This window comes from Lolium rigidum, chromosome 6, assembly GCF_022539505.1.
Source record: "Lolium rigidum isolate FL_2022 chromosome 6, APGP_CSIRO_Lrig_0.1, whole genome shotgun sequence".
Lineage (NCBI taxonomy): Eukaryota > Viridiplantae > Streptophyta > Magnoliopsida > Poales > Poaceae > Lolium > Lolium rigidum.
The window spans coordinates 142,746,241-142,762,982 of record NC_061513.1 but is presented as its reverse complement, the minus strand read 5'-3'; the positions used below and the strand labels follow the sequence as shown (position 1 = coordinate 142,762,982).

The 16,742-nt window shown below is 42.3% G+C and overlaps 1 pseudogene; it reads right to left on the bottom strand.

Annotated features, from left to right (window-relative positions):
• Positions 1–9,964: 9,964 nt before the first annotated feature.
• LOC124661419 lies at positions 9,965–16,371 on the bottom strand (annotated as a pseudogene).
• Between the last annotated feature and the right edge of the window lie 371 nt (positions 16,372–16,742).

Genomic DNA, 16,742 nt, shown 5'->3' with positions numbered 1-16,742 from the left:
TACAACTCTTCCTCAATGTCTCCATTAAGGAACGCCGTTTTGACATCCATCCGCCAAATCTCATAATCGAAAAATGCAGCTATTGCTAACAAAATCCTCACAGATTTTAGCTTCGCTACGAGTGAGAAAGTCTCATCGTAGTCAACTCCTTGAATTTGTCGGAAACCCTTTGCGACAAGTCGAGCTTTATAGACGAGTAATATTACCATCAGCATCTGTTTTTCTCTTGAAGATCCATTTATTCTCGACAGACCTTTCGGCTATCGGGTAAGTCTACCAAAGTCCATACTTTGTTATCATACATGGATCCCATTTCGGATTTCATGGCTTCTTGCCATTTGTTGGAATCCGGGCTCATCATCGCTTCTTCATACGTCGCAGGGTCCTCATCATTGTTATCCACAATCATGACATTTAGACAAGGATCATACCAATCGGGAGTGGCACGTTCCCTTGTCGATCCGCGAGGTTCGGTAGTTTCCTCGTTCGAAGTTTCATGATCATTATCATTAGCTTCCTCTCGTTGCCGGTGTAGGCGGTACAGGTACAACTTCCGATGCTGCGCTACTCGATCAACGAGTATAGATTCATCAATCTCATCGAGTTCTACTTTTCTTCCGAGTCACTTCTTTAGTGAGAAATTCTTTCTCAAGAAAGGTTCCGTTCTTTGCAACAAATATTTTGCCTTCGGATTTGTGATAGAAAGTATACCCTATAGTTTCCTTAGGGTATCCTATGAAGATGCATTTCTCCGCTTTGGGTTCTAGCTTGTCCGGTTGTAACTTCTTTACATAGGCTTCGCAACCCCAAACTTTCGAGAACGACGACTTAGGTTTCTTATTAAACCATAATTCATACGGTGTCGTTTCTACGGATTTTGATGGTGCTCTATTTAAAGTGAATGCGGCTGTCTCTAATGCATAACTCCAAAATGATAATGGCAAATCAGTAAGAGACATCATAGAACGAACCATATCTAAGAGAGTTCGATTACGACGTTCGGAAACACCGTTTCGTTGTGGTGTTCCCGGCGGTGTCAATTGTGAAAGTATTCCGCATTTCTTTAAATGCATGCCAAACTCATAACTCAGATATTCACCTCCACGATCAGATCGTAGAAATTTTATCTTCTTGTTACGTTGATTTTCTACTTCACTTTGAAATTCCTTAAACTTCTCGAAAGTTTCGGATTTATGTTTCATGAAATAGATATACCCATATCTACTCGGATCATCCGTGAAGGTTAGAACATAACGATAACCACCGCGCGATGCTACACTCATTGGTCCGCACACATCGGTATGTATGATTTCCAATAAGTCGGTAGCTCGCTCCATCATACCAGAAAATGGAGTCTTAGTCATTTTTCCCATTAGACATGCTTCGCATCTATCAAGTGACTCAAAGTCAAGTGATTCAAGTAATCCATCGGTATGGAGTTTCTTCATGCGCTTCACTCCAATATGACCAAGACGACGAGTGCCACATATAAGTAGAATTATCATTCAATTTAATTCGCTTAGCATCAATGTTATGTATATGCGTATCACTACTATCGAGATCTAACGAGAAATAAGCCATTCTTTTGTGGTGCTCGACCATAAAAGATATTATTCATAAAAATAGAACAACCATTATTCTCAGACTTGAATGAATAACCGTCTTGCATTAAACAAGATCCAGATATAATGTTCATGCTCAACGCGGGTACAAAATAACAATTATTTAGGCTTAAAACTAATCCCGAAGGTAGATGTAGAGGAAGTGTGCCGACAGCGATCACATCGACTTTGGATCCATTTCCAACGCGCATTGTCACTTCATCTTTCGGTAGTCTTCGTTTATTCTTTAGTTCCTGTTTCGAGTTACGGATATGTGCAACCGAACCGGTATCAAATACCCAGGTACTAGAACGAGAACCGAGTGAGATAAACATCTATAACATGTATATCGGATATACCTTCTTTCTTCTTCTTGACAAGGCCGCTCTTCGGATCAGCCGGATACTTGGAGCAATTACGCTTCCGGTGTCCCTTCTCCTTGCGAGTAATAGCACTCAGCATCAGGCTTAGGGCCGTTCTTAGGTTTCATAGGAGGCGTGGCAGCTTTCTTGCCACCCTTCTTGAATTTTCCCTTAGACTTGCCCTGTTTCTTGAAACTAGTGGTCTTGTTGACCATCAACACTTGGTGCTCTTTCTTGATCTCAATCTCGGCAGCTTTTAGCATGCCAAAGAGTTCAGGTAACTCCTTGTTCATGTTACGCATATTGTAGTTCATCACAAAGTTCTTGTAACTTGGTGGCGGTGATTGAAGGACACGATTAATCCCCGGTCTGTTAGGAATCACTATTCCCAAGTCACCGAGTTTCTTCGCATGCCCGGTCATGGCGAGCATGTGCTCACTAATGGAGCTGCCTTCTTCCATCATACGAGCTGAAGAAATGTTTCGATGCTTCATAGCATTCCACGGCCGCATGAGTCTCGAAAATAGTCTTCAACTCTTTCATCAACTCATGAGGATCGTGGTGCTCAAAACGTTTTTGAAGATCGGATTCCGGACCGCACGGGATGGCACACCGAACTTGAGAGTACCGAGTTTTCCGAGTCTCGTAAACAGCTTTTACTTCATCGGTTTCAGTTTCTGCGGGAGGGTCACCTAGCGGTGCATCAAGCACATATTGCAGATTTCCGCCGAGAGAGGAAGATCCTCACATGACGGAACCGGTCGGTGAAGTTGCTACCGTTGCTCTTAAGCTTTTCTTTCTCTAGGAACTGGTTAAAATTGATTGGGGACGCCATCTCTACAACATATATTTGCAATAGTTTAGACTAAGTTTATGACAAATTGAGTTCAAATTTTAATTCAATATAATTAAAAATCTAGGTGAACTCCCACTCAAAACAATATCCCTCGCATTGTCTTAGTGATCACACGAACCAAATCCACCACACCATAATCCGATCATCACGAGACAAGGTGTAATTTCAATGGCGAACACTCAAAGTGTTCATCATATCAATCATATGATTCATGCTCTACCTTTCGGTATCACGTGTTCCGAGACCATGTACGTACATGCTAGGCTCGTCAAGGCCACCTTAGTATCCGCATGTGCAAAGCTGGCTTGCACCCGTTGTATGCACTTGTTGATTCTATCACACCCGATCATCACGAGATGCTTCGAAACGACAAGTCTTGGCAACGGTGCTACTAAGGATGAACACTTTATTATCTTGAGATTTTAGTGAGGGATCATCTTATAATGCTACCGTCGCGATCTAAGCAAAATAAGATGCATAAAAGGATTAACATCACATGCGGTTCATATGTGATATGATATGGCCCTTTAGTCTTTGCGCCTTTGATCTTCATCTCCAAAGCACGGACATGATCTCCATCATCTTCGGGCATGATCTCCATCATCGTCGGCGAAGCACCAAGGTCAATGGCGCCGTCTTCATGATTGTCCTCCATGTAGCAACTATTACAACTACTTTGAAATACTACTCAACATGAAATTTAAAGACAACCATAAGGCTCCTGCCGAGTTGCCACAATACAATAATGATCATCTCATACATATTCATCATCACATTATGGCCATATCACATCACCAAACCCTGCAAAAACAAGTTAGACGCTCTCTAATTTGGTTTGCATATTTTACGTGGTTTAGGGTTTTCGATATAGATCTAATCTACCTACGAACATGAACCACAACGTTGATACTAATGTTGTCAATAGAAGAGTAAATTGAATCTTTACTATAGTAGGAGAGACGAGACACCCGCAAAGCCTCTTATGCAATACAAGTTGCATGTCGAACGAGGAACAAGTCTCATGAACGCGGTCATGTAAAGTTAGTCCGAGCCGCTTCATCCCACTATGCCATAAAGATGCAAAGTACTCAACTAAAGATAACAAGAGCATCAACGCCCACAAACCATTGTGTTCTACTCGTGCAACCATCTATGCATAAACCTGGCTCTGATACCACTGTAGGATAACGTTGCATAGAAAACAAAAATTTTCCTACCGCGAACACGCAATCCAAGCCAAGATGCAATCTAGAAGACGGTAGCAACGAGGGGGTATCGAGTCTCACCCTTGAAGAGATTCCAAAGCCTACAAGATGAGGCTCTTGTTGCTGCGGTAGACGTTCACTTGCCGCTTGCAAAAGCGCGTAGAAGATCTTGATCACGATCGGTTCCGGCGCCACGAACGGGCGGCACCTCCGTACTCGGTCACACGTTCGGTTGTTGATGAAGACGACGTCCACCTCCCCGTTCCGGCGGGCAGCGGAAGTAGTAGCTCCTCTTGAATCCGACGGCACGACGGCGTGGTGTCGGTGGTGGTGAAGAAGTCCGGCGGAGCTTCGCTAAGCGTGCGGGATGTGGGGGAGCGGGCGGCTAGGGTTTGGGGAGAGGGGGCGCCGGCCACTATAGGGGTGCGGCCACCTTGGTGGTGTTTTAGGTGGCCGGCCCCCTCCCCTTGTCCCTCATTATATAGGTGGAACCCCAAGAGGTGGTGTCCAAGTCTTCGAATAAGACCCGAACCAAATCCTTCCATAGGAGGGGGCAATCCTAGCCCAACTAGGACTCCCACCCAAAGGTGGGATTCCCACCTCCCATGTGGGGGGTGGCCGGCCCCTAAGGGGAGTCCACTTGGGACTCCTCCCCCACTAGGGTTGGCCGGCCATGGGGGTGGAGTCCCTTGTGGACTCCACCTTCCTTGGTGGTTTCTTCCGGACTTTTCTAGAACCTTCTAGAACCTTCCATAGAACCTTCCGCGACATTTTATTCACATAAAATGACATCCTATATATGAATCTTATTCTCCGGACCATTCCGGGACTCCTCGTGATGTCCGGGATCACATCCGGGACTCCGAACAAATATTCCAACTTCATTCCATATTCAAGAACTACCATTTCAACATCCAACTTTAAGTGTGTCACCCTACGGTTCGAGAACTATGCGGACATGGTTGAGTACTCACTCCGACCAATAACCAATAGCGGGATCCGGAGATCCATAATGGCTCCCACATATTCAACGATGACTTTAGTGATCGAATGAACCATTCACATACATTACCAATTCCCTTTGTCTCGCGATATTTTACTTGTCCGAGGTTTGATCTTCGGTATCACTCTATACCTTGTTCAACCTCGTCTCTCGACAAGTACTCTTTACTCGTACCGTGGTATGTGGTCTCTTATGAACTCATTCATATGCTTGCAAGACATTAGACGACATTCCACCGAGAGGGCCCGGAGTATATCTATCCGTCATCGGGATGGACAAATCCCACTATTGATCCATATGCCTCAACTCATACTTTCCGGATACTTAATCCCACCTTTATAGCCACCCATTTACGCGGTGGTGTTTGGTGTAATCAAAGTACCTTTCCGGTATAAGTGATTTACATGATCTCATGGTCATAAGGACTAGGTAACTATGTATCGAAAGCTTATAGCAAACAACTTAATGACGAGATCTTATGCTATGCTTAATTGGGTGTGTCCATTACATCATTCATATAATGATATAACCTTGTTATTAATAACATCCAATGTTCATGATTATGAAACTAATCATCCATTAATCAACAAGCTAGTTTAAGAGGCATACTAGGGACTTCTTGTTTGTCTACATATCACACATGTACTAATGTTTCGGTTAATACAATTCTAGCATGATATATAAACATTTATCATAAACATAGAGATATAAATAATAACTACTTTTATTATTGCCTCTAGGGCATATCTCCTTCAGTTTTTCTTTAGCATTATTTCCTAACAAGTCATTTTGCACTTTAGTGAGTTGATCAATTTGAGTTTGAATCATATGAAAATGTTTAACAAGCATCTTAACATCATTGGAGGTTCTCTCCACAATATCATGCAATTGACTAATAGCTTGAGAATTTTCCATTAGATGATTCTCTACTCTCATATTAAAATTTTCTTGCTTAACAATATAATTATCAAACTCATCTAAGCATTGCGCAGGAGGTTTTGAATATGGAATATCTTCCCTAGTAAAGCGTTGAAGGGAATTTACCTCAATCATGGATGAAGGGGGAATTATCTCACATATATCTTCTATAGGAGGTAGATTCTTCACATCTTCAGATTTAATACCTTTCTCCTTGAGAGACTTCTTGGCTTCCCTCATATCTTCATCATTCAATTTAATTAAACCCCTCTTCTTCACTATTGGTGTTGGAGTTGGTTCAGGCGTATTCCAATCATCATAATTCCGGCCTATTTTAGCCAATAATTCTTCAGCGTCGTCTGGAGTTCTTTTCTGAAAACACAGACCAGCACAACTATCCGGGTATGCCCTAGACTCAATGGTTAGTCCACTATAAAATATATCAAGTAAATCATGCTTTTCTAAATCATGGTCGAGCAAAGCTCTAATAAGAGAGCAAAATCTCGCCCAAGCCTCGGGCAATTTCTCCTCATCTCCCCGATCAAATTTATAAACTCTCCGCAAAGCGACATGTTGAGCACTAGCAGGAAAGTATTTTCGAAAGAAAACGGCAAGCAATTCTTTTGGACTTTTAATAGAACCAGGTGGCAAACTATTATACCAAGTTTTAGCGTCATCCTTTAATGAGAATGGAAAGATTTTAGCAACAAAGTAAGTACGCTTCTTAACATCATCAGAAAACAAGCTACTCAAAGTAGATAACTCGATCATGTGTTCAACGAGCACTTTCTTTTTCGGTACCACAAAAGGGTGTTTTCTCAACAATAGCTATATGAGATAGATCAAGAGAAAAATCATAATCTTTATCCCTAATGTTTATAGGAGATGTGGCAAATTTAGGATCGGGAGACGAGTTTATATCTAACGGTATGTTACGCAAGCAACTTTTTAATTTTTCTTGCATCGGTAGTAGCATGGCATTTTTCAATAAAATCATCATCAAGTTCCACATAATCTTCATCAAGATCATCACTAGAGTATTCAAGTTCGGGTGAATTAACGGGTGTAGTAACATCGGGAATTTCAGCATTTTCAATTTGTCTAGACCTAGCAATTGAAGCATCTAGAAAAGTTCCCAATGAACCACTATCATCAAGCACGGCAGAAATATTATCAATATTATGAGAGTTTTCGGATTCAGCGAAGTACCGGCATTTGAAGCATGTGGCGGTGAAACAAGTTTATCAATCACGGATGGTGAATCAAGAGCGACGAGAGGTACTCGGAGTTGTACCTTTTCTTGTAGTGGATGGTAATATGGCGACCTTAGTATCGCGAGGTTTACCCATGATGGAGAATTTGCAGCGAACAATATCAATCCAAGTGAACTTCCAAATAAAGCTATGCTCCCGGCAACGGCGCCGGAAAATAGTCTTGATGACCCACAAGTATAGGGGATCGCAACGGTCTTCGAGGGAAGTATTACCCAATTTATTGATTCGACACAAGGGGAGACAAAGAATACTTGAAAGCCTTAACGACGGAGTTGTCAATTCAGTTGCACACTGGAAACAGACTTGCTCGCAAGAGTTTATCGGTAGTAACAGTTTTATAGTAGTAGCGATAGCGAAATAACGATAGCGAGTGACAAAGACAGCGGTAGTGATTATAGTAAACGAGCAGGATTAAAATACTGTAGGCACGGGGACGGATGACGGGCGTTGCATGGATGAGAGAAACTCATGTAACAATCATAGCAGGGCATTTGCGGATAATAATAAAACGGTATCCAAGTACTAATCAATCAATAGGCATGTGTTCCAATTATAGTCGTACGTGCTCGCAATGAGAAACTTGCACAACATCTTTTGTCCTACCAGCCGGTGGCAGCCGGGCCTCAAGGAAACTCATCTGGATATTAAGGTACTCCTTTTAATAGAGTACCGGAGCAAAGCATTAACATTCCGTGAACACATGTGATCCTCACATCACTACCATCCCCTCCGGTTGTCCCGATTTCTGTCACTTCGGGGCCATTGGTTCCGGACGGCGACATGTGTATACAACTTGCGGGTAAGATCATAAACAACGAATATCATGATGAAATAATAACATGTTCAGATCTGAGATCATGGCACTCGGGCCCTAGTGACAAGCATTAAGTATAACAAGTTGCAACAATATCATAAAAGTACCATCTACGGACACTAGGCACTATGCCCTAACAATCTTATGCTATTACATGACCAATCTCATCCAATCCCTACCATCCCCTTCGGCCTACGAGCGGGGAATTACTCACACATGGATGGGGGAAACATTGCTGGTTGATGGAGAGGCGTTGGCGATGATGGCGGTGATGATCTCCTCCAATTCCCCGTCCCGGCGGAGTGCCGAACGGAGACTTCGGCTCCCGCGACGGAGTTTCGCGATGTGGCGGCGTTCGGAGGGTTTCGGCGACTTCGACTTCTCTCCGGCGTTTTTAGGTCGAGGCGAATAAGTAGTCCGAAGGAGGGCGTCGGAGGCCGGCCGAGGGGCCACACCACGGGCCGCGCGGGCCCCCCCGGGCCGCGCCGCCCTATGGTGTGGGGCCCTCGGGCCTCCACTTCAATTGCCCTTCGGCTCCGTTAGTTTCCGGGAAAATAGGGCCTTCGCATAAATTCCGAGGTTTTTCCCGAAAGTTGGATTTACGCACAAAAACGAGACACCGGAGCGATTCTGCTGAAAACAGCGTTAGTCCGTGTTAGTTGCATCCAAAATACACAAATTAGAGGCCAAACAATAGCAAAAGTGTTCGGGAAAGTAGATACGTTTTGGACGTATCATTCCCCAGCAGCGACGATGGTGCCCGAAGATAGAGGTCTCTATTCAGCCACAGTGACCAAGGACTGGATCACGTTTTCGAGATAATTTAGAAGAAAGATGTAACGGGAGAAATTGAACTCTTGGTTTCCGGTTGGGGTTGCTACATTGTGCGTTCCGCTCATGCACGAGCCAGGTCGTGTGGTTGGAAGGTGTGCACTCGTTTTATGTCATCGGCACACGGGAGAAATTGAACTCTAGACCTTCATCTATGGAGAAATAGCACCACATAATACCGGATGCCACTTGGACTCACAATTCTCAATGTTTTGTGATTACATATTGAAATATACTCCATACATGCCTTTATGGTCATTTTTCCCGAAACTTGCTTAAATTTTAGCTAAAACTAATGTTTTTTGTCGCTATCAAACAAGACGAACCGGTGGTCCAACCAGCAAACCAACCACCTCACAGGTTCGATCACCGGTTCGGTTTTTTTAACTATGCTTGTACTATGTACCGACGGCTTTGACTAATACAAGTTTCCCAACCCTTTCGGGGTCTCTCCCGTTCAAAAAGAAAAGAAAAAAAAAAGCCATATGGTTGAGACAGTCGATGTATGATGGCGTCTAGGCATGCGTGGATGTAGGACACCATCAATTCCTCCTCCGTTTCTTCTTCTTTTCCCCCTTCTTTTTTTCTTTTTGCCGCTGGAGGCCATCTCGTCTGCGAGGGTTTTATGTTTCCCACATAAATTTGGCCCCTTTTTCTATCAAGTTGTGACAGGCCAAAGTATGATTTTCTTACAAATGGGGCTAGCTGCTAATATATTGTAACAACTATCACAAAAATTAACAACATGCGACTATAAAACATACACGCCCTATAACCCTTTGCATCATCTCCAGAGACATAACAGCAAATAGATATATATAGCTGCTTAATGGTTCAGTGACCAACTAGATTTCACAACACACGCCATGGCAACCTAGAGCGAACTGCTTGATAAACAACAAATCCAAATGCACGTCATCATAAAATGATGTCTAGAACAGGACAGGTATGATAAAACTTTCGCACCATTTCAGACTCAGACGGCTCACAAAAATGTTAGCACCACCTGCTAACGTGTACATGTATGAATCATAGATAAACTGATGTATTATAACAGATGGCTTTCAATCTTCTGATGGAACGCCTGCAGCCTAGGGGTTACCAGGATACAACCAACACTCCTGACAGATTAGGGTTACCAGGCTAGAAGCCATGTCAAAAATAAAGAGGCGGGTAGATTTGGTCTGCTAACATATATGTTACAGCTGCTGGAGCTACACTCATCACAGATACAACGAGTTGGCAAACATGATACCCCGGCGTAGGCTCTCGCTTGCCAATCCGAACTTGTTCTCAAGGTTCACCTCCCCAACAGCTTCAGCAGCAGCTTTTAGCTGGAAACAGAATCACACAGTCAGTTGGTTCGAAAAGGAAAACAAGGCGGAGTTTGATTTTGACAACTATTTACAGACACTGGAACAGGCAAAGGAAGTGGTGGGCATGCATAAAAGGGCGTAGAATAGAGTGGATGTCAATCACAATTCATATATACGGAGATAATAAAGGAGGAGGAAACGTTTTTTACATATCAAACTACATTTCCTCGTAACAGCAGGGACTTAAGTCACCATTACATGTGAATAAATACCACTTATTTACTTTGCCAAGCAAGTTGTGTCATCACGCAGTAAAACAATTGAAGTTGGTTAAACTATTCTTGAGTGCACCGAGTCACGAAATGATTCCAGCTAGACTCTCAACTTGCACTTAATATTTTGTCATGCCACAATGAGAGTAAATAATGTTGATTTGAAACTTTAATGGACATTTTCCATAGAAGCCAAACAGGATGATCAAAGGCAGACAATTTTGTATCCAAAAGCAAAATGAGCCAAATGGGATAATCAAAGGAAGATAAATTCGTATTCAAAAGCACAATGTAATCAAAGGCAAACGTTCTGATTGTCCAAGTGATTTAGGTACTAATGGCGGGAAGCAACAGGTGGAATATGGTGCAATTCAGGGAGCTGGGTACAGTTGGTCTACCTGATTCAGAAATTCATCCAACCTCCTAACTAGCCGTATGATGCTTCCTTCAAAAATGTCAGTCATTTCTATGACCTCTCCAAAGGTGGAGCCCTGTGTGGAAAAATAATCACAAATCAACATATGGGTAATGAAATTGCATCTGATGGGAAGATTATACATAATAAGATCAAATGTCACAATTGGAAATAAGATATTCCCCATCAAACCAGGGGAAAAGAGATCTCTATCATGAACTGCATAGGCTGACCAACCTTTGACCAGGAGTATATGACATCCATCAGGTAGGGTTTACAAGTTGATTCAACGTATTCCTCCACATTTACATCCAATTTGCATTCCCGTTGTACCTAAAACAAGAACAAGACATCAGAGAACCCAATCAAGTATAGAGACTGAGAAGATGGCAAAACAGTGTGATTGATACAAGTATGCACCTCAGCTATTTTTCTTGCAGCCTCTTGGAGTTGTGTCATTGGCTTAGAAAGCTCATTTCTCAGGCGTATTTGCTCACTAGACTTCTCACACGGTACAAAACAGCTAACCACGGAAGCAACTTGATGATGATCCAGGTCATTAAATGTACCTAGTCGCATAGACAAATTAATGCAGCACTGAATATAAACTTAACAAAAAAATCGTAAGACATAATAATCATATTAAAAAGGTACCATTAAACATAAGTTCAGTGATAAGCAGCTCATCCCCAGTGTCAATTAAGCAGGCAGCACGTCCCTTTAACTGGAGAACACCATCCGCATCAATGTGACCCAGCATTTTTAGAACGCGAGACCGGTTCTTTAGTTCATCTCTAAATTTTTGTAGCTGAATGGAGGAGAATGTAAGAACACATTCAAGCTGTTTAAAGAGGATCAAGTACACAAAATTCAACCAACCTGTGAATCCCGCATCTTTGACTTTAGTTGTTGAATTTCATGATTCAGTTCAGCTTTTTTTGGTACCATGACAGTTGCTGGTCACTTTGATCAGACTAAGACACAAAATAGCATTAAAAAGTGGGTCTGAGTAAAAAAGGCACTGGAGATTTCTTAATTGAAAGGTACAAGGCAATACCTTATGTAGTGGGTGAGAATCTAGTTTCTGCTCGAGAACCTCAAGTTTATGAACCACGTCAACTAAATCAGGTTCTTCAATACCCATGTCCTATTAATTATACCAGATAATATCAGATTCTCAAAATGTAGAAAATGACAGAAGGATTCAGAAAGATTGCTTAAGGATCCCAGATGATATATTTAGGAAATGATGCTCCAAGGAAGAAATGCTAACATAAGGTAGATCAAGAGAGAACATTGAGTTTTGCAAACATGTGATATAATAAATAAACAGGTGAAGATCATATCAGTATTTCAGCTATAGCATTTGTTTTCTCTGCCTGTGTATCATGATGGATGATGTATTTGTTGAAGTGTATAAGTGGATTGCCTAGCCCTTTTCATCAGATCGGTCTTTTGAAATAGTTGGTTAGTGCATGAAGCTTGACAGTATTGAGGAAAAACAGATATGCCATATCTCATCTGAAGAGCTGGCTCAGGTACATCTAAATCCTGACGAGATATATTTGAGTTCTCATATTTTCAATTTTCAGTCTCAGTAAACGAAAATGATACTTTCCATGCAAAACTAAAACAAGTTATAAAAAGACATTATGTAAGAAGAAAAAAATGATGTCTGCCATGCAAATTTAACATCAGCTTAAAAAGAGTCATCGTGTAAGAATGTTCACTGTAATTGGATGTAGCTTTGGAAGCCCTTGGGGGTAACGCTTTCCTAGTTCTTGAACTGCAGAAAGTATATTTTGTCTTGCTTCAGGTGGTCGTAGATCAGATGGAATGTTGATTCTAACGCTGCTTAGACCAGATACTAAAGGTAATGGTACAGGCACCTGCAAAAACCTCAACATTAGTCAAAAGTAATTTTTGACCATCATAAAATGACAGTCCAGCGAACTGAAGATATGCCACCAAAATAAAACCCATTGTCACAAGCTTCAACTCACCACATGCATCTCTCCCTTCTCCCCAGCGCGAGGTGGGCATGGCTTTGAACGTGATCCATTCTCATTCGAACTAGAAGAACAATGAAGCAAGGTATCCACTATATAGTTATTACCACGAGATGCACTTAATGCAGGGGGAGAGTAGTAGATGTTGCAGGTTTCTTCACAACATTTACAACAACACCCCATCCCCAATCTGTTGAACCATCCCTCACCTTAACCTGCCATGATGCAAATTGCTCAGTACAAGGGAATTTGTGTAAATTTTACAAAACCCATATCATAAATCATTACAAAGCAACATTTAATTTTAAAAAAATGGTGAACAGAAGTAGATACGGTATTCTTGCTGTGGTGCTGTTTCTTAACAGTCAAATACAAGAGTTATAACTGATGAAGATGTACATCTCATCCTCAAGCAAGAACAGGACCCTATGAGAAATGGAGTTACATACCAGCCTTCCAGGAACCAAATATAACAAAGCTCTTTCTGGTCTTATCATCTCAGACATGATTTTCTTCTCAAGTTCAGATATATCAAGCACTAATTTGTGATATTCAGCAAGATCATTCTGTACAGGGAGAAGTGTTAAGACTGTTAATCAAACAGAAGAACAATAATGTATACTGCAATCAAAATAGCATACCTCTCCAGAGGAGTCCAGCAGGCTAGCTTCATTTTCCAACCTTGTAATCTTTTGAACCACTTCAGGTAATGCCTGAAAAGCAAGGGAAGCTAATCTGTTACATTCCCAGCGACATGTTAGGAGAGGCATCTACATAAGGTCCTGAAACAAACCTTTTCATACTGAAACTGGTGGAAAGAATTCCGGATGACATGTTCAGCAGTAAATTGGCCCTCAGCACGACTCAGTAAATTCAGAATAGTGTAGTAGCTCAGTCGGAAAGTACTGATGAGAGGTGCTGGTTTACCTAACACCATGTCCTTGATAACACTCATTTCCATCTGCAAAATTAACTCATGTTAAGACCAATTATTACAAGTCAAACTAAAGGAAGCACTTGAGTACAAAACAAACACTTATAGTGTATCTAAGTTGCAAGAATCATGGCTTACAAAATAAGTCTTTACAATTCAAGCATGAATATGGAACAAAGTAAAAGTCTTGGATGACAGTCTCAATGGCATAAAATGAATGTTGACACACCTACCCAGTGCTGAAAGCTCCCACACACTGTGGGGTCTGGGGAAGGGTATTTCTAGGCAGCCATTCCCTTGATTTTTATTGTGCAAGGAGGCTGATTCGAACAAATTAAATTTGCATAACTATTGAGAAGCAAAGTTAAGCATGACTATGGAAAGATATCTCTTGGGAGAACTTCAACAGAGCAAAATGAATGGATGCATTTGATCAAATTATTAAATTTATTTTAAAAGTGTCCACTAGGTTTCTTGTCAACAACAAGAAACCGAACCTCCTTGCATGATCGGCGTGCTCTTAAAATTTATTAAGAAAAAAAGCTAGTTGCAAGGTAAGACTGCAGAGCCTTACCTTCTCATCTATCATTATAACACAAATGCCACGTTCATCCTTGCCACGGCGACCAGCTCTTCCACTCATCTACAAATGAATACAAATTCACAGTAAGAAGGGCCTGTACATTCTATTTCACCTACTAAAACCTATATGCCTGACTTCACATCATATCAGATTTACCTGTATATATTCTCCAGAACCAATATAACGGTTACTATCACCATCCCATTTTTTGACAGATGTGAAGACAACTGTTTTTGCAGGCATGTTCAGCCCCATGGCAAACTGGGAAAAACAATCATGTATTAATGAAATGCTGCTCCTACTGAGTGTAAGATGCATACTCGATAGTATAAAACAATAGTTCTCTGCCAACTAAAAGTCCCTTTGAGATGTATGCAACATGTAAAGGGACAAAAAAGTTTAAGATCAAGCAGGATGATCAGGTCAAAGGGCACACCGTCTCTGTAGCAAAGAGAGCTTTCACAAGACCTTCTTGGAAGAGCAATTCAACCAGCTCCTTAATTATTGGAAGCAACCCAGAATGGTGTACTGCAATACCTCGTTTAAGAAGAGGCAACATCAACTCTATAGCAGGTAAACCTCTATCTTCCTCGCTCAAACAGAGAATAGCACTACGGAAAACCTGATCGATGTTATCCTTTTCTTCTTCAGTGTTGAAATCAAGTTTTGACATTGACATCGCATGGTGCTCACATTCTCTTCTGCTAAAGCTGAAAATTATGACTGGTTGAAACTTGCGCTCCATAATCATCTGCATATTGGCATTAATCAAAATTAAGCGAGATATGACAGAAATAAATTAAGCCTAAGTATACGAAAACATCAGCAAATAAAACATCCACAAGTGAGACATGGCCTAGTTTTCTAACCTAGTAGGAGGTAAATTTACAAACAGCATGCACCTTGAAGAAGCATAAACAATCTAGTGTTTGTAAATTTAGGAAGTACAATAAGGCCAGAATTCATGTCGCCCTACCTTGACAATTCTGTATATGTCAGAAGTTCCAGAAGCATTTCCACCTTTTGCTATTCGACCACTAGCTTTAGGTCCACCACCCTTCCTCCCATCTGGTTGACTAGGTTGCTTTGCAAATGTGTCTTGAAGCTTTAGAAAATTATCCTCCCTGAACTGACCATTTTCATCCACTACGAGGTAGAGACCAGACCCACCTATCGGGAAGACATAGTGCTGTAACGGTGTGGGCCTGAAGTCTGTGTACACCACGTGACAAGGCTGCTTGTGCAGGTTGCATATCCACTCAGCAAACTCGGTTGCATTGGACATGGTAGCAGACAGAAAGACCATCTTGATGGCAGGGGGGAGGAAGACAATACTCTCTTCCCACACAACGCCTCTCTCACGATCCTTCATGTAGTGGATCTCATCAAATATAACCCAACCAACCTCCTTGATCACCTCGGAGCCCCTATAAAGCATGGCCCTGAGGATCTCCGTGGTCATGACCAGGCAAGTGGCATTTGGCTGAAGCGTGACATCACCAGTCATCAACCCAACATCAGAAAACTCCTGGCTAAGCTCCCTGTACTTCTGATTGCTGAGAGCCTTCAGCGGAGAGGTGTATATGACCCTCTGCTTGTCCCTGAACGACATTGCGATCGCGTACTCAGCAATGGCTGTTTTCCCCGCAGAGGTGTGAGCCGAGACCAAGATAGACTCGTTGCGCTCCAAGCACGCGATGGAGACGCTCTGGAAGGGGTCGAGCTGAAATGGGTACGTCTTGGCCATCTCCCCGTTGAACACGGGATTTGAAAGGGTCCCGTTTACAGCCTCATCCTTGGCCAAGTCGTAGCCGTTCGGGACCGCGACTTCATGGATGCACGACCGGGCGAGGTTCGGACGCTTGGCAGCCGAGCCAGGCTGGGGCGGCTGCTGCCCATCCGGAACAGCAGCAGTGGAATTGTCTTCCGAATCCAGCTCGGCCGATTTCCGCTTGCTTCTATTCTCCACCTCTTCCATATCTGCATATCAAATCAGAAACATGAGCCAACTGCAGCAGCAGGAGAGCATCAGAAACATTACTTGTATCCCTAGGGTAAAATAAAACATCATAATGCAGACAGGAACAGATAGGAGCAGAGCAGCGCTAGACTAGAATTACTACATCAAGAATGTTGCGGGCTTGGCAAACAATGGCCACCGTGCAAGATTCCAGTACCACGGTACCAGTAAAGCCGAGACTAGTTTAAAACCCTAAACCACCACGGTACCAAAAGGAGATTACCATTCCCCGAGCTCCCACATCACGGAACCAGCTCTTTATTAAAAACTTGCAGAAATTACCGGAACCGACGGACTGGGAACGCGGAAGCGACATGAATCGGTTCCAG